Below are 26,363 nucleotides of genomic sequence, written 5' to 3'. Positions count from 1 at the left end.
GGATCTTTGAAATTTCAGGCATAAGTTATAAGATCAAGGAAACTGAGATCTAAGAACTAATATGTCAGCATTTGAGGTATGGTTGTATGAAATTAACTTTTCCAACTTCTCCAAAGCTGACGAGATGTAGTGAATAGGACCCGCACACAAACAATCAGGTTTATGGGCAGAAGAATTCATTCCAAAAACTCTGCCTTAGAAAATGTATTTGCAAGCGTACCTCAATGTTCATGCTTGGCCATTGACCTGCGCTGCCTTTGGAATAATTGGAAAGTCCAGATAATCTGAAGTATTAAATAGAGTCTATTTTAAATGTTCTCCAATTGAGTCTATGAGAAGGTTGGATACATTTACTCACATGCCACACTCTGGCACACTGGTTGCATAGATTACAAGAAACCCTAGTCACCTTTACTTGACATTCTGTAAGTAACATAATTGGGTCGCCATCGCGCACACTAATGCCCCCTTGCCCAGAGAGCATATTGAGCCCAACTTAGAGCTCACGAAGCACCCCATGAATACTTCTGTTAGGCTAAAAGGTGTGAATTCAGTGGCTGCCCCAAACTGAGGATATTTTAACCTAGGATGAGCATGGCATTTTTCTGGGCTGATGAGCAACCCAATTACCAGCCACACCTCCATGAGTCCTCTGGAATTGGTGAATATGGAGTTAGGCCTCTGCTACAAAATTGACACCTAACTCTAACTTCAGGGCAGAAATCGACAAGACAGATGAAGGCTCATATGTTTTATAGGGGCATTAATCTTCAACAAGATCTGAGCTTCATCTCCAGCATGCTCATGGACCTACATTTGTTAAGTCCCTTCATCATGTTCCCTAAATGTCAAACCAAGTTGTCCTTCCATAACAGGGGCAGAGCTCCGCTAGCCTTGTATGGACTCTGGTGCATCTAGGGGCTTACAATTGCAATAGGATACTAACAAAAAGAGACTGCATACATGATTGCAATACTCCAATCCTGTTCTATCGACACCTATTTGCGGTCTCTTCCCATGCCCAAATCATGGCTTTACAAGCCTGATATGGACTTATTTGCTCGTCTGGGGGTATCAAGCTTGGACAAGGCCCCAGTTAGAGCTGCAGAAGGCCCATCTGAATTTTTGGGGCCAAGTCCCCAGACCCGTTCTGCGTCCACCAGACTGATGTGTCTATTCATATCTAATGGAGAGATATGAAATATCCAGAAAAAGGAAAGTGTATTCGTAATAAAATTAATTCCTTGTTTCAAAGTCTTCACAAAACTTCCTAAGTAATTGTTCTTGAGAAATCAAAGTCGAGAAGTGTGTAAAGTAGGGCACATAAAGCAACATCCAAGTCTTGGAAACCTATTTCCTAGAGAAAAGGCACAGCCAGGACCAGCGACTTTAATCCATCCACTGAAAGTGGAATCTAATGGTCTAATGGACCATGCTGCTTTTCCCTCCTGAGGCTTGAGCCGGGAGGTCTACTATTTTAATCGCTTCATAATTTTAAAATCTTGTGACTGTCTGATTTCCCTGTGTGTCCTCTCCCCCCCCCATAGCGCTGAAGTAATAGACGCTATCCTGACATTGAGTCATTTTTAAAATCTAATTTTCGTCACTCACTGCGCCCATATCTGTATCTGTGGATCGGTGCATGAGACCTGGAGTTTCGCTCCATTTTTTCACCCGGAGCAGACTACTTGCTCGGACTCTCTCGGTGGGTGTGGCCGATTTAGGAGCCATCATCTGGGGGGACTGGGGGAATACTACAGCGGCCATATTAGTGAGGGCTCGCTGGGAACGTCGCTCGGACGACGTCATAAATACATACGTCCATGGCTCCGCGCAGCGGACGCGCATTGCGGGAGCGCCGATCGCGCGCCGGAGTCAAGCCAGAGTCCTGCCCGTCTGCGCCCGTCCGCGAACGAACGGGGCTCGGGGCAGGACTCCATAGACCCGGCTCCCAGTCATCTTTGGAGCCACATAACAATCAGAGTCCGCGCTATCAATACACTAAAGACGACCTGCTGAAACTTGGTAAGCCACTATTAGTCGACTGCTTGCACGCTACAGATCCAATATCCATACCCGCACACTGCAATACTTGCCATCAATCACTTCCCAATACTATCTCCTTCTTGCACACCACGTTGGAACTAAATATGGCTTTACTTAACTGCAGGTCCATGCCTAAGCATAAAACTGAAATTTTTGATCTGCTTGCAGAAGGCGATCTGGACATCATGTTTCTTACTGAAACTTGGTTAGAGGAAGCCTCATCCCCGGATGTCTTAGAAGCTATACCCAGTAACTACTGCCTTTTGAGAATAGACCGTCAGAAACAACGGGGAGGTGGACTAGCTATGATTAGCAAAAATGTACTGGAGTGCACTCTAATTGAACAAAAACTCATGGACAGTGAATGTGGAAGATTCACCATCAAGGTAGATACTAATAATACTATCATGGGACTATTAATATACAGACCCCCTGGAGCAGCACAATCCTTCAGCAGCCATCTTATTGAACTAACCACTCAGTTAGCCATTAGACACAAAAAATTGATCATACTTGGCGACTTGAACATCCATCTAGAGGATAGCCACTCCAAGGAAGCACAGCTCCTTCTAAATGCCCTCGACGCAATTGATCTTAAGCTTCTATCTACTCTGCCCACGCATCAACAAGGGCATCTACTAGACCCGATATTCACGAACTGGGATGGGGTAAACACTTCCTCACCCATTCCATTAATATGGTCGGACCACAGTATGGTGCCATTCAAAATAATCACTAACAAGACTATTAAGTCACATGCAAAAAACCCTCCCTACAGACGCCGTAACTTTAAAAAATGCACTCCTGAACTGCTGCTGCAGGAACTCACTGAACACCCCCCGGCAACAGGCCTATCCCTACAGGAGGTATGGGACAATTTTGAATCATGGCTAACTAAAGCATTAGATAAAATTGCGCCCTGGACGACCAAACCCCCAGCACGACAATCTAAAAACGCCCCCTGGTTTTCTGAAAAGTTGAAAATAGCTAAAGCCCTATGCAAATCCATCGAACGAAAATGGAGGAAAAGCTACACTCCAGAACTCAAAGAAAACTATAAAATTGAGTTAAAAAAATATCAAAAGTTGGTACGATTAGAAAAAAGTCTCTATTACAAGAGCAGAATTGTGGAAGCTAAAAACCCTACCAAGGAATTATTCGGTATCTATAAAGAAATTACTACACTTTCTCGCCTGGATACTAAAGATACCTACTCCACAGAGATTTGCGACCAGATAGCCGACTTCTTTGTGGAGAAGGTAGAAAAAATTCATGCTACATTTTCCTGCAGTACCAGATCAGATAATAATAAGGTGGAGATTCTAGAGTCTTGCCCCCTTAAATCCCAGCTTACCAACTTCAGGACCCCCAATAAACAGGAACTTATGAAAATCATAAATTCTATCTGCTCTGGCTCCCCTATGGATGCCTGCCCACCGGAACAGTTCAAAGCGGTCATGGAAAGCCTATTATTGGATCATATAAGCAGCATGATCACAACCTCATTCCGGGAAGGCAACGTCCTGAAAAACTGGAAATCTGCTCAGGTACTCCCATTAAAAAAGAAACCGAATATTCCTATTACTCAGCTCCAAAACCTGCGGCCAATTTCCCTTCTCCCTTTCTGTGCTAAGATCATAGAGAAGGTAGCCAATCTCCAACTCATGGAGTATTTGGAGAAAGAAGCACTCCTCCACCCTTCCCAATCAGGATTTAGATCAGGCCATTCTACGGAATCAGCCGTTCTATATTCCACCGAACTGATTCGGAAACTGGTGGATGAGGGAGAGACAGCAGCGTTGGTCCTACTGGACCTAAGTGCAGCGTTTGACACCGTGCTGCACTCAACACTGCTGTCTCGGCTCTCAGACATAGGAGTAAAAGATTCTGCCCTCACCTGGTTTCAGTCATACCTCACTGAAAGAACCTTCCAACTTCATTGCCCACCCTTCAAATCTTCTCCTCGCGATGTTAGCCATGGGGTTCCACAGGGCTCTAGTTTGAGCCCTACCTTATTTAACATCTACATGGAACCCCTGGCATACATCGCGGAGGAATTTGGGGTGGGCATTGTCAGCTATGCTGACGACACCCAGTTGGTGTTCAAAATAACGCCAGACAGTAGAGACCTAGCTTCCAACTTCTCTAAATGCATGTTAAAAATAGCGACATGGATGAACGCCAACTGCCTCCGTTTAAACGGAGATAAAACAGAGGTACTGATAGTTGGGAAGGAGACCTCAGTCTGGTCGCAAGCATGGTGGCCTAGTGAGTTGGGAGAAGTGCCCATGCCTGTAGAGAAAGTGAAGAATCTCGGAGTCATGCTTGACACCGATCTCTCAGGCAGAACTCAGGTAAACAAAGTAACAGGCAAATGCTATAGTACTTTAAAAGTACTGCGTAAAGTACTAGACCTTCTTCCAACCGAAGCAAGAAAGACCATAGTCCATGCCCTAATATCCCCTCATTTGGACTATGGCAATGCTCTCCTACTTGGTCTTAATCAAAAGAGCCTACACCAGTTACAGTGCATACAAAACTCTGCTGCACGACTGGTGCTTGGTCTGCCCAGGAGAGCATCCACTAAAAATGCACTTGCCAAGCTTCACTGGCTACCTATTAAAGAGAGGATCATATTCAAAACTCTCTGCTATGCACATCGCATTGCCCAAAACAAAGGCCCCAGCTATCTGAGAGGCCTCCTTACCATCCATAGGCCGGTCAGAGATCTTAGATCAGCAGGCATGATGCTATTTAAAATCCCTCGCATCATTAAAGCTAAAATGGGAGGAAAATCCTTCCGCTACTTAGCCACCAAGCTTTGGAATGCCTTACCGATACAGCTCCGGATGGAGCCATCGGAAACCAGGTTTAGAGCCAAACTCATAACGCATCTATTTCCCACAGCTTAGCTCCTCTACCTGTTCTCTGGCCTCTGGATGGGTTGAACTTGCAGTCAGCGCGGGGACACACAGTTTTGTGCAGCCAGGCGCTCAATAAATGATTATTATTATTATAATGGGTTCCACTTTTTTTCCTCCAATGAGCAGAGCATGATTTATGACTCAAACAATACTTGACTTGATTTAGCTACTACGTTCTTGATCTCCTATTTCATCCATAGCAGTGACGCCCATCTCAGAATATCTATGGGAGTAAAATCTGAACCTTTTATAGCACATTTTAAAGACATAAAATACCTAAAGAAAAACCTACAGAAGACATCAACTCATACCGAATAAAACCAGAGTAGGTTTATAAACACAGGTATTAGCCACGAGGGGTAAGTACAGTTTGCCTTGATGTCCAGTTGAAGGATATCTATCAATGTATTAAACCCAAAACGATGTAGCTCTCAAAAAAATTCATCCAGTTTTATTAAATAACAATTTATTAAGGGGTACAAATTCGGCTGCATAGAGAAGAGAAGGTGACACCAACTAATAATCATCTAATTCAGTGGTTCTTAATTTGGGTTCTGCAGACCCATAAGGGTGCGTCATTCCTTCTCAGAGGGTTTGCGACGGTTTACAAATTAAATAATTATAGCACATATTTAAGTATGCATAAACAAGCAAAATTAACAGTTACATTTTTTTAGCGCCCTATAAACATGAAGGAATTCGAAATTGGGGGTCACAAATTAAGGTTGAGATTTAGAATTTGTCACCTAACCGCCAAACCCTCATTTCACCTGCCTCATTTAGAGATGGGCAGAGCATCAGCTTTCTGTCAGCATAGCACTCTATCAACAGAATGCTTCCTTCGACAGCCCAACTGAGTAGGGGCCGTCAGATGAAGGGCATTACACAGCCACTCCCTGGAGATGAAGAACCCCCCAAAAAAATAATGGCACCCACACCCTGGTAAAATGATTCCTGGGTGTGGGGGCATTAGGTATCTATTTTTTCAATGAAAAACTTCCACATTGGGAAAAACATTTTGAAACACAAGTTTTTAAAGTTTGTTGAAGCAGCCTTCAGAATCGACCAATGACATTCACCAAACTTTGGCCAGTTCCTATCAAGGTACAGAGATCACTTTTGGGCAAGAGGCGATCTCTCGATGTATTACACAGTAGTCCATCAGGGTAACAGAAATAATTTCCTCCCCACACCCTGATGGCTTGTAGCCTGTCCATCAAACTTTTGTCTGTATCTTAGCTTCGTTTAAGGTAGTATCTCAAGTGACGGTAACAGAATCTAGCTTGGGCAAATGATGGTCTTAACTGAAGCCATGGTATGCACCAACAAAAGGAGAGCATGAATTAGGTGAACAAAGGGATAAGCTAGAGTCCAGCAAATTGCAAAATCTTTTAAAAATAAAAAATAAACTATTATTTCTAAAGCTGCAACCTTACCGTGAAATATAATTTAGATTTTGTGTACTGTTTATGTTTGTCAGTTACTTCAAATATTTTATAAATTGTGTATTTGTTTAATGTATACTGACGTTGCTTCATTTTTGCCACGTAAACTGATACAGTGACTACAAATGCACCATTTAGCATAGGTTTTTTTAATAGAATAACCTGAAATCCTTCACAATATATGCCCTAAAAAATGTACACCCACAACTGTTTTTTATTTGCACACTCTCCTTTCTTCATTGGCCATATGGTTTGCACTTTTCCCCCAAAAAGTTGTCATGGAAATCGTTATTGTTTGTTTAATAGTTTACAACATACTCGCATAGTATATCAATCAACAAAAAATGTAACACTTCCGATCTGCATGTAGGTATAGTTGAGAGTTTAGTATAGTTGGCCTTTATGTATTCCTCCTAGACAACCTCACAATAGAGGGACTGGGTGTTGGCAGGATGGGATATCAAAGCAGAATGGAGGGGGCACAGCTGTGCACAGCCCTACTTGTACTTCAAAGACCCTGCCTGGACACTCATACAAAGAACTTCACAATTGCCTGTTGTGCCCCCAAATAGACTGGGGCCTAGGCAGGGAGGCAGGAAATTCCAGATTACTTATGTGTGTGTGGGGGTGGGGTGGCTCCAGAGGTTCCTTCTACTTCAAAGATGATCATCAAGTATGAAAATAGGACCCTAAGACCCCCGCTTGAGTTCACTTCTAGACCGGTGGGAAGACTTTTACAGGACCGTCTTGCTGCTTGTTGCTTGCTCCATCAAGAGGACTGCTCTGCTGTCTGAAGCCTGCCTTGTATCTTCAGAGGACTGACCTGCTGCTTGAAAGCTGCTTTCTTGTTTGAACCCCAGACTTCCAGAGTAATGCTTGTTTACTGACTTCCTGATCAGAGCCTCAGGGACAGAAAAGGCTCCTAGTATCTTGAGCACACACCTGGACCAGTCTGTGTGAAACCTGACCCTCCAAGTAGTGCCCTTCCAGCACAGGACCCTTGGAAGTGGTGCTAAATATGCCCAGATAACCTAAATCAAAAACTCAATTCCAAAATGTGCCTGACAGAGATCTACTACTTGCCAATCCACGCACGGTGCATTGCTGGTTGACTTGGCTTAATGGTAGCTTCCACTCCGCAGCAGTAAATCCTGTCCCACAGCTCCTTGCAGAAGAGGTATTCGGACTCTTAGAGCTCTCATTGATTCTTGCCTCTAACTTAATACCGCTGCAGATTTTTGACATCTATGAAAGAGACTAACCTCAATATATCATAAGACCACCAATATTTTTTATTTATCCCAAATGTTATCTAATAAGTTTCACTGCAGGATCTCTTCATTGGGAAATACACAAATTAGCAGAGTAAAACTGAATAAAATTCATAAAGAACAGAGTTCCAGATCATTAATAAAGTAATTAGATTTATTATAGAAGTATTAAAAAAAGCAGCATAGAGAAAAATGCAGAAATTACCATGAAGGCCCAAATACAGAAATACAGAGGGAGAGGATGTAGCCCTACAGTTAGAGTGGTCGATCTCGAAGCTGGGGAACCGGGTTTGAGTCTCGGCAAGGACGCTCGACATCCAGTAATTCTGGGCAAATCACTTAATCTCCATGTGTCTAACAAAAAAAAGAATGAATGTGTCTATCTGTAACAAACTGGTGCTCATATAAAGCGCTCTGATACCCAATGTCTCTGATCTAGTTCTCTATAACTCTAAAATCCCTAATTAGTCAAATCTAGTTAATACCCAAAAGATAGATTCAGTCAGAATACTTTATTTCGAAAAATCAATATCATAAAAAGACAATAGTACTATACAGAGTATACATAAAATTCATAAAATACATAATTTATACACAGTAAAAACACAATATTAAAACCAGTTAAAAATTTCCCAGAAAGTTTCATAAGATAAGATCATAATAAAAAGAATAAAAACATCAATCATTTTGGTTACCCTGACTATCATTTTTCACAGTGCTGACATTATACAGAATTACATCCGAATTCATTTAGGAGCAATCAATCATTTTCCTATTCCTAATCCTGACAGCACCCACTAGAAAACTAGCAACATGGAAAATGGTCCTGGGGGTCTGTAATAATTGCAAGTACAAGAGAGCAGGCTTGACCTGCAAGAACCCAGCCTCCTTAAGTATTGGGACCAGGAATTTCATCCTTAATACCATGTAGTGACCACAGAACATCAGAAAGTGCATTGTGTTCTGAATGGAAAAGTTGTCACAGGAACACGGCATTGCGTTTTATGGGGTACTCCAGTTGGAAAAGTACCCTAAATTCAGATGAATCATGTTAAGACCAAAACGAGTTAAAAGAAACCTATGGTATGGACGGTTCACCACATTAAGGTAGGTTTTTGGTCCTAATGAGCTGGTTATAATGAGATTAGCCCTTACAGTGGGTTTTTTAAGTTCTAGTTCCTCTCTCTCCAGAGTCAGCATTTGTGCCATTGCTCCCTTGATTAGTGCAATGTCCTTCGATGTTATTGACTCTGGTGAGGAGAAAAGCTCCGGTCTCCCTAGTTTAAAAAGACTGTTTTTAATGTATGTCAGCCACTGAATCTTATTGTAGTTATCTAGTAGCAGACAGTCTTTCATGATAATATGGTTCAAGGAGATTTCCTGGTTTAGCCAGGTCTTCATCCAGCATATTAAAGGAGCCATTCTTATAATGTCAGAAATGAAGCCTGCCCCCAGTTCAGAATGTTATGTTATGTTATGTTATGTTAAATTTATTTATACCGCGCTCGGTCACCAAACGGTTTCATGGCGCTCATAACAAATGCGGAGGGCAGGAACGGGGTTTACTCAAACGCTGACTGAAAAAGGAAGGTTTTCAGCGTCCTGCGAAAGCAATCATAAGTTGAACAGTGTCGGAAAGCAGTCGGGAAGGAAATCCAAATCTTAGGGGCCAAAAAAGAAAAACAAAGACCACCATGCTTTTTAAGTTTGATTTTAGGGATGACTAATAGATTGTGTGAAGTGGAGCGGAGATCTCTCAGGGGCACATATCGCTTCAAACAAGAAGAGATGAAGGCAGGAGCTTGGTCAGACAGAGCTTTAAAGATTGTACAACCAAGTTTAAAAGTGCAACGTTTGGCCACCCCGAGCCAATGCAGGCTCTGAAGCAGCGGTGAGACGGCTGGTGTTTAGGCTGATGGTAGATTAAATGTAATGCCTGATTTTGCACCAGTTGCAACCTGTAAAGATGGTAGGCAGGGATTCCCACGTATAGAGTGTTGGCATAGTCAATTCTGGACATAACGAGAGCCAGGATCCTACGCAGATGGAAGAAGCAGGATGATGTGACAGCATTTATATGAGGCCTCATAGATAGATCACCAGAAATGACTACGCCCAAGCTCTTCACTGAGTTGACGGGGCAAGGTGGAGACCCTAGTGAGGGAGGTCAAAAGCTGGCATTCCATGGGTTGGTTGACCCGCCTACCAACATCAGCTCAGTCTTGGTAGGATTTAATTTGAGCTGACTATGGTACATGCATTCCGAGATATCAAGCATGGTAGCCTGGAACCAAGTGCGAGAGGATAAGGAGGAGGCAATAGGAAAAATTAACTGCAAATCATCCGCATAGTTAAAAATTGTAGCCGAAGATTTGCGAAGAGAAGCGATTAGGGGCTGCATGTAAAGATTAAATAATAAGGTGGATAAAGCTACGCCCTGTGGGACTCCGCAAGATAAGGGGGAGTAAGAGGCGGAAAAGGTAGACAGATGCACTGGCTGGGATCGCTTATCCAAAAAAGATCTGACCCAGTCGAGAGCTACGCCCTGGATGCCAGCATTATTGACACGGTCGATCAATATTACATGATCGACCGTGTCAAAGGCCGCCGACAGATCCAAGAGGACTAGTGCCTGGGAGATGTTATTGTCGGCGCCCCTTCTCAAGGCATCCATTACGGCCACAATGACCGCCTCGGTAGAGTGTAACGGCCGGAAGCCGGCTTGCTGGGCATCCAAGAAAGACGAGCTCTCAATGAAGGCACTCAGGCAGCGAGTGACGTACGTCTCCAGAATTTTACCAAGATAGGGGAGGAGGGAGATAGGCCTATAGTTGCTCAAAACCGTAGGGTCAGCGTTGATCTTTTTTAATATCGGGATCACTACTGCCTGTTTAAAGGAGTCCGGGACCACCCCCGTAGCCAACAAATTGTTGAGTAATGCCAGTGGGGGGTCAGTGCAGGCCAGAAAGATTTCCTTAAGGATTTGAGGGGGGCAGCAATCGTTGGGGAAACCAGAACTCACTTTATGTAGTAGTGAATAAAACTCCGTGAGGGAAATGGGAAGAAAAGCGTCCAAACAGACAGGATTTTTGGGAGGTGGGGGAGGAGGGGAAGAGGAAGAGGGCGAGGGAATATTGTTCTTAATGGTGATAATTTTGTCTAGGAAGTAGGAGTTGAGGGAATCACACAGAGCTTGTGTCGGAAGCGGTTGGGGAGTGACACGGTCTGGCAGAGAGAGCTCATTTACTATGGAGAAGATATCCTTTGCCTTAGCGGCAGACTCCATAATTTTTTGGAAAAGTAAGTTGTCTTAGCCAGCAAAATATATTTTTTATAGGCTTTCAGGCAATCCACAAATTCGATTTTGAGTTGTTGGTCATAATTACGCCTCCAGCGGCGCTCAGCCTGGCGCAGGGCTAGTTTGTCCAGCTTTATTTGGTCCGTAAACCACCGCTGGGCGTCATGAGGGCGCCTAGTTTTTACAGTTTTCAGCGGGGCGACAATATTACAGGCAGACTGCAGCCATTGTTCAAGGAGAAGGGCCTGGCAGGACACCGAGGCAGAAGCTGGAGGAGCTGTGGAAGCTAGTATAGATTGAAGTTCCCCCAAATTGGCTCTCTTCCAGTTCCGGGCTAAGAAATTGGTAGTAGGGATGGGGTGGCTGGGAGTTGTTAGGTTAAGGGAGAAAGAAATAAAACAGTAAACAGACCAAGAGCAAGGGGACACTATAAGGGGTGAAATTTCAAGATTGGTCGTCCACACTTGATCTAAAATATGGCCCTTACAATGTGTGGGTGTTTTGACATATTGACAGCAGTTCAGGCCTGATAGGAGATCAGAAAATTCTTCCGAGAGGCTACTCTCACGGGAGTCGGAGGGCCAGTAGTTGAAATCTCCAATAATGATAACCTTAGCATGGTTGATAATCAATTGGGAAATCAGGTCACCAAACTGTTGAGGGAATAAGGGCATGTAGTCAGGGGGTCCGTACACAAGGACACAAATGAGAGAAAACCTAGGAGAAGAGAATTTGAGAATAAGAGTTTCTGTTTTAGGAATCGCCGCACTGGCTAAAGTAGTAAAATTATGTTGGGAACTAATGATAGTTGCCACCCCGCCTCCGGCCTTCCCAGCTGGCCGATTGGATTGTAAAATGTAATAGCCGGCGGGGATAGGTGCAAGAATATCAGGAACTGAGTCCTCAGTCAGCCACGTTTCAGATAGAAGAAGGATATCCACAGCTCGATCGTCTAACAGCTGAAAAATCTCGATCTGGTGTTTTACCAATGACCGAGTATTAAGGTAAATCATGGTCAGTGGAGTAACCCCAGGAGTAACCAATTTGTGGCGAGGTGGTTTCCGCTCAGTACACAGAGAAGGTATCTCAGATCCAGGAGTATCGAAGGGAACGAAAATGCCACAATCCAGAGCTACCCCAGCAGCACGGGCATGAACAGGCACCGAGCGACGGAGCATCAGGAGGTCGGCAGAGGAGTAGGTGATGAACTGGGCATTATAACTGGGCCCCGGGCCCGGTCGGCCACGGACGGGCGCAGACGGGCTTAACTTAGGCGCAACTTCGGCGCAAAGACGGCGCTCCCGCTGCGCTCGTCCGCTGCGCTTCCGCCAGGCTGCCATTTTATACAACCCAGGGAATGAGCCACTAGACCGCTAACCTGCAAGGTGGAGAGGCAGGGCGGAAGTGGTGTCAGGAACAGGAAGTGGCGCTCGGCTACACGACCCTCCGCACAAACGGCACAAAGCCGGGGCGGAACGGGGTCAAGAGCGATGGAAAAGCAGGTAAGAAAGTTTTGGCACGATCAAGTTCCCACAAATACAGTACACAGTGCGAGTTTGCACGAACAAGATTAGTTCCACATAGCTTTAAAATCAGCTTGTTAAAATACACAGCGCTGGAATGGATAGTGTATGAGGGAGTAGACTGTGGCACTGATAAGACAGATCTCATGAATTTATTTTCGGTTATCTGTAAGCAATCTGGGGCACTGTAGCCCCATATTGAACTACCGTATGTGGCTACTGCGAGGCATTTCGCTCTATATATCTTCATTAGTGCCACTATAGGCCTTGCCCCCAGTTTTTTTGTGAAACCCTGAAGAGCAGAAGTAGTTGTTGCAAAGGAGATGTTTCTATTTTTAAGCTGCGAGCCCCAATTCCCTCTCTCATTAAAGGTAATCCCCAACTAAGGGAATGTGGGCACTCTACAAAGTTCTTCTTTGCAGCAGAAGAAAGTTTTAGATTGCTTCTTCCTAGAGCACCTCCCCATAATCATAATTTGGGACTTCTTTGCGTTTATTTTAAGGTCCAGGGATCCCATAAAGTTCCCAAAGACGTCTAGCAGCCGTTGAAGTCCAACCTCGGTCCACGAGAGGAGGACAGCGTCATCCGCGTAGAGGAGAACTGGGATACCAAGTTCCCCTATGCGCGGTATGTCGAGGGTAGCCTCCTTTAGTGCAGGTTCCAAGGCATTGATATATATCGTAAAAAGAAGGGGGGGCAGGATGCACCCTTGCCTGACCCCCCTTTCCGAGTTAAAATGGCTAGAGCAGCGCCCCTCAGCAGTAACTCTGACGGAAGCCAATAGACCAGAATGTAGGTCCGCCAAAAGGTTAACTAAGGCCCGATCAAGTCCCATGTTAAGTACAATTTGCCATAACTTTGTCCGGTTTACAAGGTCAAATGCCGATGAGAGGTCCATGAACCCCAGATACATTGACCCCTCTTTAGCCTTGGTATATTTATCCAGTAACAATTGCAAGTTGAGGCATTGGTCTAATGTGCTCCTTTTCGATCTAAACCCATATTGCACATTGGACAGGACCCCTCTATCGTTGACCCATTCAGTAAATTTGTGCAAAATAACCCGTCCCAAAATTTTGACCGAGGAATCTATTAGGGAAATAGGTCTGTAACAGGAGGGGTCCTGCCTGTCTCCCTTCTTAAAAACCGGGATAATGATAGACTTTTTCCAGGAGACCGGTATGTTGTTTTGATTTAGAGCGTTAAAAACACTACACAAAATCTTAGAACAGAATTTTGGCGCGCATTTAAAAACATCTGCTGGAACCCCGTCAGGACCTGGAGCCTCAATCAATCGATCAATCAGGGCATTTATATAGCGCACTACTCACCCAGAGGGTCTCAAGGCGCTAGGGGAGGGGGGTCCGCTACTGCTCGAACAGCCAGGTCTTGAGTTGTTTCCTGAAGGCGAGGTGGTCCTGGGTCAGGCGGAGGTGGGTCAGGAGGGAGTTCCATGTCTTGGCGGCGAGGTAGGAGAAGGACCGTCCCCCTGTGGTGGCTCTTCGGATGCGGGGGACGGTGGCGAGGGCGTGGCCGGTCGATCGAAGCTGGCGTTTGGGAGGCGGCTGTTGAGGTATCCTGGGCCTTGGTTGTGTAGGGCTTTGTGTGCGTGGGTGAGGAGACGGAAGGTGATTCTCTTGTTGACCGGGAGCCAGTGCAGGTCTCTCAGGTGTCCGGAGATGTGGCTGCGACGGGGGATGTCCAGGATGAGTCGTGCTGAGGCGTTCTGGATCCGCTGGAGTCTCTTCTGGAGTTTGGCGGCGGTTCCAGCGTAGAGGGAGTTGCCGTAGGCCAGACGGCTGGTGACGAGGGCCTGGGTGACCGTGAGCCTTGTTTTTTAGGGTCAGTTCAATTGCTCTTTCTACCTCTATGACCTCAAAAGTCACGTGGGTACCCTCAGGTCTAGTAAGGGTGTCACTGGTTTGATTTTCGGGGCCTGGGATAGAGTATATTTTACCAAAATTAGTTACCCAGCCGTCGTCTGGAATGTTAGACTCAAGTGGAGAATTCTACTCACCCGAGAATAACGGCTGATTTTCCAGAACTGCCCACTATTTTTTAGGGTCTCAGGGGCAAGTAATTGTGACCAGGCCTCTTCTTTCAGCTCATTTTTCCTATCTTGAATAGCTTTCTTGTAAGCAGATCTTGAGCTAGCTATTTGAGCTCGGTCTTTGGGGGTAGCCTTCAAAGCCTTAAGTAGAACACCATGTGCCCTAGAACATCTTTTATTAAACTATCTTTTACCATAATGTGTCGTCTGTCTGGGGCCAACAAGTAAACTTTGGTTAATTTGTCTACAGATGTTATCAAAAGCGGTAACCACATGTGTGTTTTGAGCCTGCTTCTCTAGGCATACGGCCACATCGTCCTCAACCTTATCCAATACTTCTTGCAAAAAAGTTTCAGGGACTATATTTGACCATTTTAGCCTACGTCCTTGGTCTTTAACAACCACGTTTAGACCACCCTTATGAGTCACAGTTTTCAGGGTTAATAAGTCTGCGGACATTATCTCTAATAACACCGAATTGTGGTCACTGAAGACCGAAACCTCAGTCTTACACCTTAAAACTTTACACAGCATAAAAGAAGACATAAAAATGTAGTCAATGATAGTACCGTCGTCAGTTCCTTTGAATGTGGGGGACCTAGAACCACCCTCCCCGCAACCAGACTCGTAAAGGTTCCATCTAGCCAGGAAGTTTTCAAGGGCCTTCTCCTGTTTGGAATGTTCAAAGTACATGGGTGAAGAATATGGGGGGCCTTCTTCTTCTATGCTGGCACACGGTAGGTTACAGGGATGAATGTTAAAGTCCCCAAGGAATATTATTTCAAAAGTATTCACATTAATACTATAGACTGTCAGAAATTTCTCCAGTAAATCCAGATTAAAACTGGTGCACTCGTGGGCGCATGAATTATAAAAGTTAATAAATAAAATCTTAGGGTTGTCAGGAGGGGATAGTTCAACAATTAAACAGTTCTGGCTTCCTGAATTACACTGAGTTAATGTTCCCTTTAAGTCAAGTTTAAATAAACTTAGTAAGCCTCCCATAGCTCTGCCTGCCACACTACTGATTGCTGGAATGCAGAAGTGTCTGTACCCATCTAGAGAGAAACTGTTTGTCTGATCCCATGTCTCTTGAAATGCTATAATGTCATAGGTTTTTAGTGAATTAGTCCGAATATCATTCCATGCTTTAGCCTTAATACCAGCAATGTTCCATGTCATAATCCTAGAAATAGGGTGTGGGGGATGTACATTAGTCCTCGATTCGTTTGACTGTCAATCATTTTCCTCCAGAGATGATAGAGGGGTGTAACGATTGGCCAATGGGAGGGCTTGATCAAATTGGTTATATGGCCTGGACAACCTATAACAATATGGGTCCAGTCTATTTGAAGGTTGATTTCGAATTTGCGGAGGAGTAACAAAACCACGCCAACGTAAGGATGAAAAAAGCTTGGGCTGATCAGTATGTAAGTACGGAGTATTAATAAGATGATTATAAAAGAAACCAAGAGGGCGTGCACATACAATATTATCGGCAACAGGTAGGGAAGCCGCTCTGAGTAAAACTGTGGCAACATGCTGCGGATGCTTAAAATTAACGATGATACAATCCCCCCCGTTGATTTTCCTAGAATTCCCTATCCAGCTAACTCTTCGGGTAGATATGATATCATTTGAGAAAGCAAGTGGAAAACCACAATTCCTGTTCAGCCACGATAGTGATTTAAATTTTCAGGGCATCGTGGGTTTTTAGCCGAGAGTCAGTAAGGTAAGAATCCACCTCAGGTACATTTGTTAATACAACTATATATGGAACACAATCTGGGGGGAGATTAACTGATGCTCTTCTCTTAGCCTCACTCCTCCCCTCGTGGTCCCCCCCAGCTATGGTAGGTTGGTTACTAAAAGTCATTGGGGGTAGTTGAATAGCTGGTACAGGGAGTGGTGGAGTGGCTGGTACAGAGGGTGATTGAGTAGCTAGTGCAGTTTGTGTGGTGTGTGTGATCCTATTCCCCCCATTGCAAGGAGCAGCAGCATCCTTATTGACATTATTGCCAACCTTAGAGCTCTTATTTATTTTGGTCAAGGTTAAATGAGAATTCAAAAGGCCACCCAGTCTAGATACTTCTTTTGTTACCTGTTCTAATTTTGCCACAAGAGGTTTAATCATGAGTTCTAATTTGGATCCAATAATACTGGCCAGCAGGTCAATTTGGTCAGGGTTCAGGTTAGTCATCTCGGCCTTATTTGAGGTCTCATTTACATCCCCTGTACTTATGGGTGGGGTCCCAGCTTTTTTGGGTTTCCTAATCCCCCCCCCCCCTGCAGGCCCTTACTACTCTTCGTACTGGGAAGGATGCCGGTGAAGATGTTAGGGAAAGTTGTAATGAAATATCCAGGGGTTTATCCAGCACCTCCAGCCTCTGTTCTGGAGGTGCAAATGTTTCGTTATCAATAATTATTTCCGGGCCTTCAATGCAGCTACGATCTAGGACAGGAGTAACTGGGGGGACATGCAAGGTTGTAGGGGAAGCCAGAGGGCTTACCCGATTTAATGAAAGGCGCCTTTCTTTGTTAATTTTACTTACTACTTTGACCAAGTAATAGTCCATTGTACTCGTCACAAGAGGGGTTTTAGCCGATCTAAGTTTAGACATTATTATGTTTCAAGATGACAGTTACAAGACAATACTTTAGAGGCACCATTACTATTGCAAAAAGCGAGCTCTGCTAAAGATTGCTACAACTAAGACTACACATATAGAGGTCCACAATACATAGCAAGAAAAGTCTCACAGTTTTGAGATGTCTGGGGGCAAGATGAACCAAAATCCGTGGCCCAGCCTCGGACTGCCCCGGACGGCCACAGACGGCCCGCCCTCTGCCCGGGCTCAGCCCGGCGGTGTCCCGCGCGCGCTTCCCGCGATGTGGGAGATGCAGCGCCTTTTTGAAGCGCCTCCGGTCGCGTTTAGGGGGCGTGGCCAAGGCGAATGCACCTGGGCAGTGTAGTGCCCGATTACCCCCACTCTGCGGCTGCGCCTGGTGGTTTGCGGCGCCTGCGGCGGGGGGGAACGGGAACAGGGCAGAGGGTCAACAACAAGGCACCCCCGCTGAACAGCAACGAGGGACACAGGTCCAGATAAATGGCAGGCGTCAGCAAAGTAAGTTCCTCTTAGCGCGAAAAGCAACCCGCTCTCCAGCAGATGCAGCGCCTTTTTGAAGCGCCTCCGGTCGCGTTTAGGGGGCGTGGCCAAGGCGAATGCACCTGGGAAGTGTAGTGCCCGATTCCCCCCACTCTGCGGCTGCGCCTGGTGGTTTGCGGCGCCTGCTGCGGGGGGGAACGGGAACAGGGCAGAGGGTCTACAACAAGGCACCCCCGCTGAACAGCAACGAGGGACACAGGTCCAGGAAATGGCAGGTGTCAGCAAAGTAAGTTCCTCTTAGTGCGATAAGCAACCCCATAAAGTGTACTGCCAACATCCCAGTAGAAGATCTTGGAGTAAATGGACTAAGTCTCAGCAAAATCCCCAGCAGCATTTGCATAGAGAAATAAAGGAAAGCACCTCTTATCCCAAGCCCCAGAGCTTTTTATATAAAACTCATGCAAACTATTAAAAGATTGTGCAAATTCAGGATGATATGATCATGGTCTCATTGGCAAATCAGAAACAGCAAAGTGATATTCTAAATCTCTAGTACGAACCAGAGGTAAGATGTTTCTTCCACGTCTTCCGTCAGCAACTGCCCTCAAGAAATGAACCACATCAAATGTAACAATTATTAAACAATAGCTCATAGAATTAGCACACCTACAAAAGAACTTCCAGTGGAAGTCCTTGAAATTATACTTTGGGCACATGATGGAAGCTTCATTCAGAAGACACATTTCTAACACAGTTGTACATCTTTGAAGTCTTTCACTTGATGCACCACGGACACACGAAGAGAATTGGTGTGTAGCAGGACACTGATTGGGAAGTCAAATGAGAAGGAGGAAGTAGAGCGGAACACTAGAACTTGCATTCATTTTGAAATAATGGTGGAACACAAAAAATGTGGCATAGCTACTTCAAAATATGAATTACTTTTGCAAGTGACATAAGTTTATTTCAAGTGCAACATCATTAAATCTTCGGTTATGGCCCTAGGCATCATTAAAACCACACACTTTCTGAAATAATTCTCACACAATATTTGCACATTAGCACATTTTTGAAAAAGCTATTACAAATTCCGCCTTGATTATTTTTAAGTTATCAATCTAAAACCACATTAACGCTTTAACAGTGGCGGCAATTCCGCCGCGGTGTGGGGTGTTCCATTAAGTGGGCGGGGCTGCGTCGGACAACGGACGTGCGCAGCACTACAGAGGTAGTGCTCGTGACAGGCGTTGGCCGTCGGCCGCACTTAAAGGGTTAATACCTACGCACACGCCTCCACGATGCTGGGATCTGGACTGGACCACTTCCTTCCTCTCTGGCAGAACCCAGAGCATCCACCTCCCCCATTCCACTCCGAAGCCACTAAGGCCATCTGCGGCCTACCCCAGGGCTCATCCCTCAGCTCAATATTGTTCAACATCTATATGGCACCACTCGCCCATGTCGCCTGACTGCATGACCACAACATCTTCTCCTACTCCGACAACACCTAGCTGCTCCTCTCCTTCATCAAAGACCCCCTCACCGCCAAAACCAACCTCCACGAAGGAATGAAAGCCGTTGCTGAGTGGATGAAGAACAGCCGACTGAAGCTAAACTCAGACAAGACAGAAGTCCTCATCCTCGGCTCCACCCCCTTGGCCTGGGATGATTCCTGGTGGCCAACTGCACCAGGAACAGCTCCAAAACCCACCGACCATGCACGCAACTTAGGGTTGATACTTGATTCCACTCTCTCTATGACAAAGCAGGTCAATGCTGTCTCATCCTCCTGCTTTAACACCCTCCGGATGCTCCACAAGATCTACAAGTGGATCCCCACCGAAACAGGAAGAATGGTCACCCAGGCCCTCGTCAGCAGCAGGTTGGACGACGAAAATGCTGTCTAAGCAGGAGCCTCAGCCAAACTCCTGAAACGACTCCAGCGCATTCAAAACGGCTCTCCTCGCCTGATCCTCGACATACCTCGCCGCAGCCACATCACACCCCACCTGAGAGACCTGCACTGGCTCCCCGTCAACAAGTGGAACATCTTCAAGCTCCTCACCCACGCACACAAGGCCCTCCACAACACCGGATCAGCATAACTCAACAGACGATTCAGCTTCTACACCCCCAACCACCAGCTCCGCTCCACCGACCTCGCCACAGTCCCCGCATCTGAAGAGCAACATCCGGCGGCAGATCGTTCTCTCACCTTGCTGCCAAGACCTGGAACACCCTCCCCATCTTGCTACAGCAGACCCAGGACCTGCTATCCTTCAGTCAGAGGACTCTTCAAGACCTGTCTATTCGAGCATTATCAGCATCCCCCCCCCACCCCCCCAGCGCCACGAAACCCTCACGGGTAAGTAGTGCGCTTTACAAATGCATTGATTGATTGATTAATCAGCATTAGTCTTTAGAAGTCTTCATCTTTTTGGCTTATCAAACATTCTCCTCCATCTGTTTCAAATATTGGAATACTCAACCCTGGTAAATCTTCTAGTTCAAAATCCATCAATCTTTTCCTTTTTCTTATAGTGTTATCCTCATTACTCCTATTGCTCCTAATAATGCTGCTATATCTTCTCAACAAAACCTTTATTCATTTTAATAAAAGCAACAGGGAAAGTGCACAAGGCATTAGTATTGTCAGTGTTAGAACAGCTTGCAGGACCCCACCAACAAAACTACTTAGCCACTCACCTTCTTCAAAATCACTCCCTATCTTTCTTACCCAGGACCGTACAATTTCCCATAAAGCTGCCTCTTCCAATGATCTAATCTCATGTGTCAAGTTAGTTATGTAGTAATATAAGAGTCAATCACGCCACTATAGTCTGTTACACATGCACAGCACATTTGTGCCTTAATTAACTTACAGACACCATATTTTTTTGCCAGAAGAATATCTAAGAAAGGACTGCAGCACCATTGCTCTAATCGCTAATATTTCTACATTGACTAGTTTAAAAGACCCCCTTTTTTCCAATAATTTATGTACATCTCTAGACAATTGCCTAATATTCAAATCATTCATCGTTGTTCCCATTAAAGGAATAATAGCTCCTAAAATGTCTAATACCACTTGTCAAAACTTTTTCTGCACTCTCTTCAAACCATGTTGTTCTTCCACTTTTCAGCATGATAGATTCTATGGAAAACTGAACCCACCCGATTTTTCTGCAGATTGAAATAAGCAGGTTTTTCATAATCATAATAAACACCATTCATGGTAGGTTCTCCTCCAATCCAGAAGATCTCCTGTTACTTTATAAGATTTATCACATACACTTTCACCAACAAACACTCCTCTTTCTCCCTGTATAGGACTTAACCTTACAATATGTATTTCACCTTTATTTTCTCGCTCCATCTTCAACTTTAGATGTAACCCTAAAAATCTAAGGGGCATATTACCAAGCAATAGCGATAATTATCGCTATTGCTTGGTTAGAGACAAAATGTTACCGCTGAGCTGCTGCGATTTTTATCGCAGATAAACCTTGGTATTACCAAGGTTTATCGCAAATGCGATAAAAAACGTCCGCAATGCATGAATATCGCTGAAAAGTCAGCGATATTCATGCATTACCGAGCTAATGCTCTTAGCCATGTTATCCACCTCCCATTGGATAACATGGCTAAGAACTGCTCAGGGCAGGTGTTAGCTTTTGGAGATATTTGCGCTTAGCACGAATATCTCCAAAAGTTGGTAATAGGAGATAGCGATGTTAGCGACTGTTTCCAGTCGCTAACATCTTGGCACACCCACTTTGCATGTCATTAGTGATAAATATCACTGACATGCAAAGTGGGGCCCAAGATGGTCGCTATCTCCTACTAGCTGTCGCTAACTGGTGTTAGCGACAGCTAGGTAATAGGGAGATAATTTTATCTCCGCTTTCTTGGCTTTTAAAGCCAAAAAAGCAGAGATAAACCACCTTGATAATATGCCCCTCAATTCTTCTTCTTCCTCAATGTCTTACAAAGAAAAATTCTGTGATTCCAGATTCCTAACCACTTTAATATCTCTTATTATCATCTTATCATTATATTCTTTAATAAAATCACTTTCTACCCTATCTTGCAGACACAAATAAACTTCACCCATTTTCGTATCAGCTTTGTTTTGTGCAATCACTCTCAAATACTTACCATATTTAATTTCCTTATCATTTTTACTAATACCTATGTTCTCCAAAGGCATATTAATGTCAGTCAGACATGGGGAAAAAAACTGCACATGGTTAATGATAGCTATGAAAACACTACGAGAAAGTGAGTAAGAAAGTTTAACTGAATATATGTAGCCCCTTCACCTGCTGATGTAGGAATACAAGAACAAACATATTCATTTTAGTGTACACATTTTCTCTAAAACCATTAAGTACACATTTTTCATGTTTTAGTACTACTTGGTTGGATTTCTTTTGAATAGTTCTAATTGAAACTTCACTAATTTTCTGGCCGGAAGAATTTCCCACAGGAGTCAGTAAGCACACCAAGAGGCCAGCTAATATTATCAATGTTAAAAACACTGTCTCTACAAGTTTACAGCATCTGCTGTTTTACAACTTCTTGTTAGAGACAAATATATATATATATCAATTAGTTAAAACCTAGGGCCAGATGTAGGTAGGGTTTTACCGGTCGGTAACGGCCGAATTCGGCCGTTACCGACCGGTAAAAGGAATTTGAGATGTAGGGGGCAGAATCGGTAAATTTACCGTTCGGTAAATTTACCGATCGGTAATTTTACCGAATCTGTAAATATACCGGTCGGTAAATTTACCGACCGGTATATTTACAGAATCTGTAAAATCGATATGTAGGTGGGACTCTTATGAGTCCCACAAGGCCTAAGAAATCGGTATTTTACCATCAAATTCAATTTGATGGTGAAATACCGATTCAGGTGTGCATGCACATGTGTGCATGCACACCTGTGCCATATGACAGGAAGACCTGCCCTTAGGGCAGGTATGCCTGCCATATGGCCCCGAACCTTTTTTGGGGGTGCTAGAGGGTGTCAAAGTGACACCCCCTGCACCCTTGCCAAAAATCGGTATTTACCAATCGGTAAATACCGACCGGTAATGCCCCATTCATTCCTATGGGCTTCAAAGCCCATAGGAATGAATGGAGCATTACCGGTCGGTATTTACCGAATCGGTAAATACCGACTTTTAAAGAATCGGTAAATCCACATCTGGATTTACCTACATCTCGGTACTTCATATTTACCGACTCTTAAATACCGAATCGGTAAAATTCGGTATTTAAGAGTCGGTAAATATGATTTACCTACATCTGGCCCCTAGTTTCCATAGGAAATCCGCAACATTCTATTGGGAATAACTTTGGCGCCGGTGGACGAATCTTCGCGAATTTCTCTAAGAAAATGCCCTGCTTCGCTCCGCTCCTTCACTGAAAGTTTGGGGGTGATTCTTCAAGTGGGGACCGAGAAAAAAGGGGGTCCCAAAACGTGTTTTCCCCATGCAATTTTCCATAGGACCTTTAGCCGTGGCTACAGCGCGAACAGCTGAACGGAATAACACCAAATTTGGCAAAAAGGTAAAGTTCTGATCGTAGAATGGTGTAAATCCGTCCAGTAGTTCCTGAGAAAATCAAAAATAAAATCATAACTATATATTGGAGGTGTTACGGTAAGCTTACGTAAGCTTACTGTACTCTGTACCTTCCCGAGCACGAGCTGAATGCTAATTGGCTGTCAACTGTCTGTCAACATTCTAAACCAGAAAGTGTTGGAAGCCATCTTGTGCCTTGGTAGATTGAGGCACAAGAAAGCAGAAAAACAAACGTGTAGAACGCAAAAAGGGGCAGGGTAGAAACAACCTGACCCCCTAGGAATGCTCAGGGGGTCCCACAAGGACCCCCAAGGCCTCCCCACCAAATTTTTTTTTGGACAAAAATTGCAGGGTACGAGTATCATACGAGTACGGTAAGCTTACTGTAAGCTTACTGTATTCTGTACCTTCCCGAGCACGAGCTGAATGCTAATTGGCTGTCAACTGTCTGTCAACACTCCAAACCAGAAAGTGTTGGCAGCCATCTTGTGCCTTGGTAGACTAAGGCACAAGTAAGCAGAAAACAAACGTGTAGAATGCAAAAAGGGGGCAGGGTAGAAACACCCTGACCCCCTAGGCCTATTCAGGGGTCCCACAAGGACCCCCAAGACCTCCCCACCCAATTTTGTTTTACAAAAATCACGGGGTACGAGTACCGTACGAGTACGGTAAGCTTACTGTAAGCTTACTGTACTCTGTACCTTCCCGAGCACGAGCTGAATGCTCATTGGCTGTGAACACTCCAAACCAGCTTGACCCCCTAGGCTGCTCAGGTGGTCCCACAAGGACCCCCAAGGCCCCAATTTTTTTTTTTTTAAACCCGGTCTGCTTTTTTTCAAATTACCCTCCCAGGGGGACCAAATCCCGGGGTATAGTGAAAAAGAAGTGTGGGGGGGGGCAATCCCCCCCCACACTGCTCCGGGGACCACCACCCCCGGGGCAAAGCAACGCAGCCCCTTGGCGCATACTGTAGGTTCCAGGTTGGCTAGTTGGCCCCCATGGACCCACAGTATGCAAGGGGAATTGGTTCCCCCTCTGCAAACGCGCCAGGGGGCTGCGTTGCAGAGAGTTGTAAAAAGGAGGGTGGCCTCATTACACCTCTCTGCAATGCGGCCCCCTGGCGCATACTGGAGGTTCCTGGTGGGCTAGTTGACCCCTATGGATACCCAGTATGCAAGGGGAATTAGTTCCCCCTCTGCAAACACGCACGGGGGCTGCGTTGCAGAGAGGTGTAAAAAGGGGCGTGGCCTCATTACGCGTCTCTGGAACGCAGCCTCCTGGCGCATACTGGAGGTTCCCGGTGGGCTAGTTGGCCCCCAGGGACCCCCAGTATGCAAGGGGACTTAATCCCCCAACTTAGAACACTCCACAGGGTGCGTTAGCACAGTGGTGAAGGTAGGGGGCGGGACTTGAGGTGATGTGAGTGCAAACATGCCCTGAGGCGCGTTTTAAGTTGGGGAATTAATTCCTGTTCCATCCAGAGGTCCCCTAGGGGGCAACTAGTCCAACAGGTATCTCCAGAAAGCGCCACGGAGCTGTGTTGCAGAGTGTTGTAAAAAGGGGGCGTACCCTTTGAAAGACTCTCTGCAACACAGCGGCCTGGTGCCTACTGCAGGTACCTGGTGGACTAGTTGGCTCACAGGGGACCTCAGAATTGAAGAGGAATTAATTCCCCAATCTAGCTCACTACTATTCCTGAAAAGTAAATTTAACTGTACTTACCAGTAACTTGAATTTCCTTCCATAGGATATCATTGCCTGCTATATAAAATATATATAAATTGAAAAAATATTAAATAAAAAAAAATATTACAAATTCAATATTTTTAAAAACAGTTTTATTCAATTTATAATAAAAATGTGTAATGTCATTTAAAAAATAAAATATCTAAAAATAAATAGTTTAAAATAATGTAGTAAAACAGTATAAAACAATATAACAATTAATACATTTAAAAATTATCATTTACAAAACCTTTGAAATTCACTGAAAAAACCGTAGGTTTCAGCCACGTTATAGTTAAAAATTAGCATTTAAAAAACCTTAGAAATTCATTGAAAAAAACATAGGTTTCACACATGTTATAGTTAGCTGGACATTTCACTCATACAAAACCATTGAAATTCCCCCGTTATAATTAATTCAGCTAACTATAACTCGCACGCCTGCAATACACTGCTGATGACGTCACATATTACATCACTCATGACATGGTCAGTGACATCACTCATGACATCACTGATGACATCTCAAATGACATCACTGATGCAAAAGAGGAGTAGGTTTGGGACTTCAACAGAATGGACTGTAGAATGGGCAGCCCCCTATCCATCAGGGGAAACAGCCTTTACACCATCACTCAAACTACGCTCAGTAGCATCTTTACAATGCATTCCTTTACCTTGCAACTCATTGCAACGACTTGCCTTATGGAGAGCATTGTTGGATTTGATGTTGGACTTTAACCCGTTTCAAGCGATTTTGCGGAAGTGCGGCACTCCTGCCAAACGGGCGGGGCCGCGTCGGCCATTGGCCGACGGCAGCACTGGGCAGGTAGTGCTGCCGTTGGCCAATGGCCGACGGAAGCATGGAAGGGGTTAATTCCAACACTTTCTCTACTGTTGCACAGACTGGAGTTAGAATAGTAAATTATACTATTACAAATCCAGCGATTTTCCTAAGGCAAGTTGTTGTAACGACTTGTGTCCAAATGAAATGCATTGTAAAGGCGCATTTGTTGTTCAGACCTTGTTATTAAGGCAGACGAGATTAATGCCTGCATGGTTCTGACATACAACCATCAATAAGAAATTAAACAAAATGGCCATTGACTTTTCCATCAAGATATGGCCCAATTTGGATTATCTCCACGACTGATCCAAGTAAGCAATCCTCCTCCTCCCCCAGGCACTGTCATTATGAACTGCTTCCAGCCATCTCATCAGTGAGAATCATACCATTCTTGTGATACCCAGCCTTCTCTGCAAAATGAAGAAGGATGGCATGCTCAAACAATGTCAAACATTCACCCCCAGGACAGAGAACTGAGCCCAAATCCATTGTTTTCCTGCACACCTTGCTTTTCCAGTTTAGACCCAGCTGTATGC

This window comes from Lissotriton helveticus, chromosome 4_1 (genome assembly GCF_964261635.1).
Source record: "Lissotriton helveticus chromosome 4_1, aLisHel1.1, whole genome shotgun sequence".
Taxonomy (NCBI): Eukaryota; Metazoa; Chordata; class Amphibia; order Caudata; family Salamandridae; genus Lissotriton; species Lissotriton helveticus.
This window is presented reverse-complemented; position numbering follows the sequence as displayed.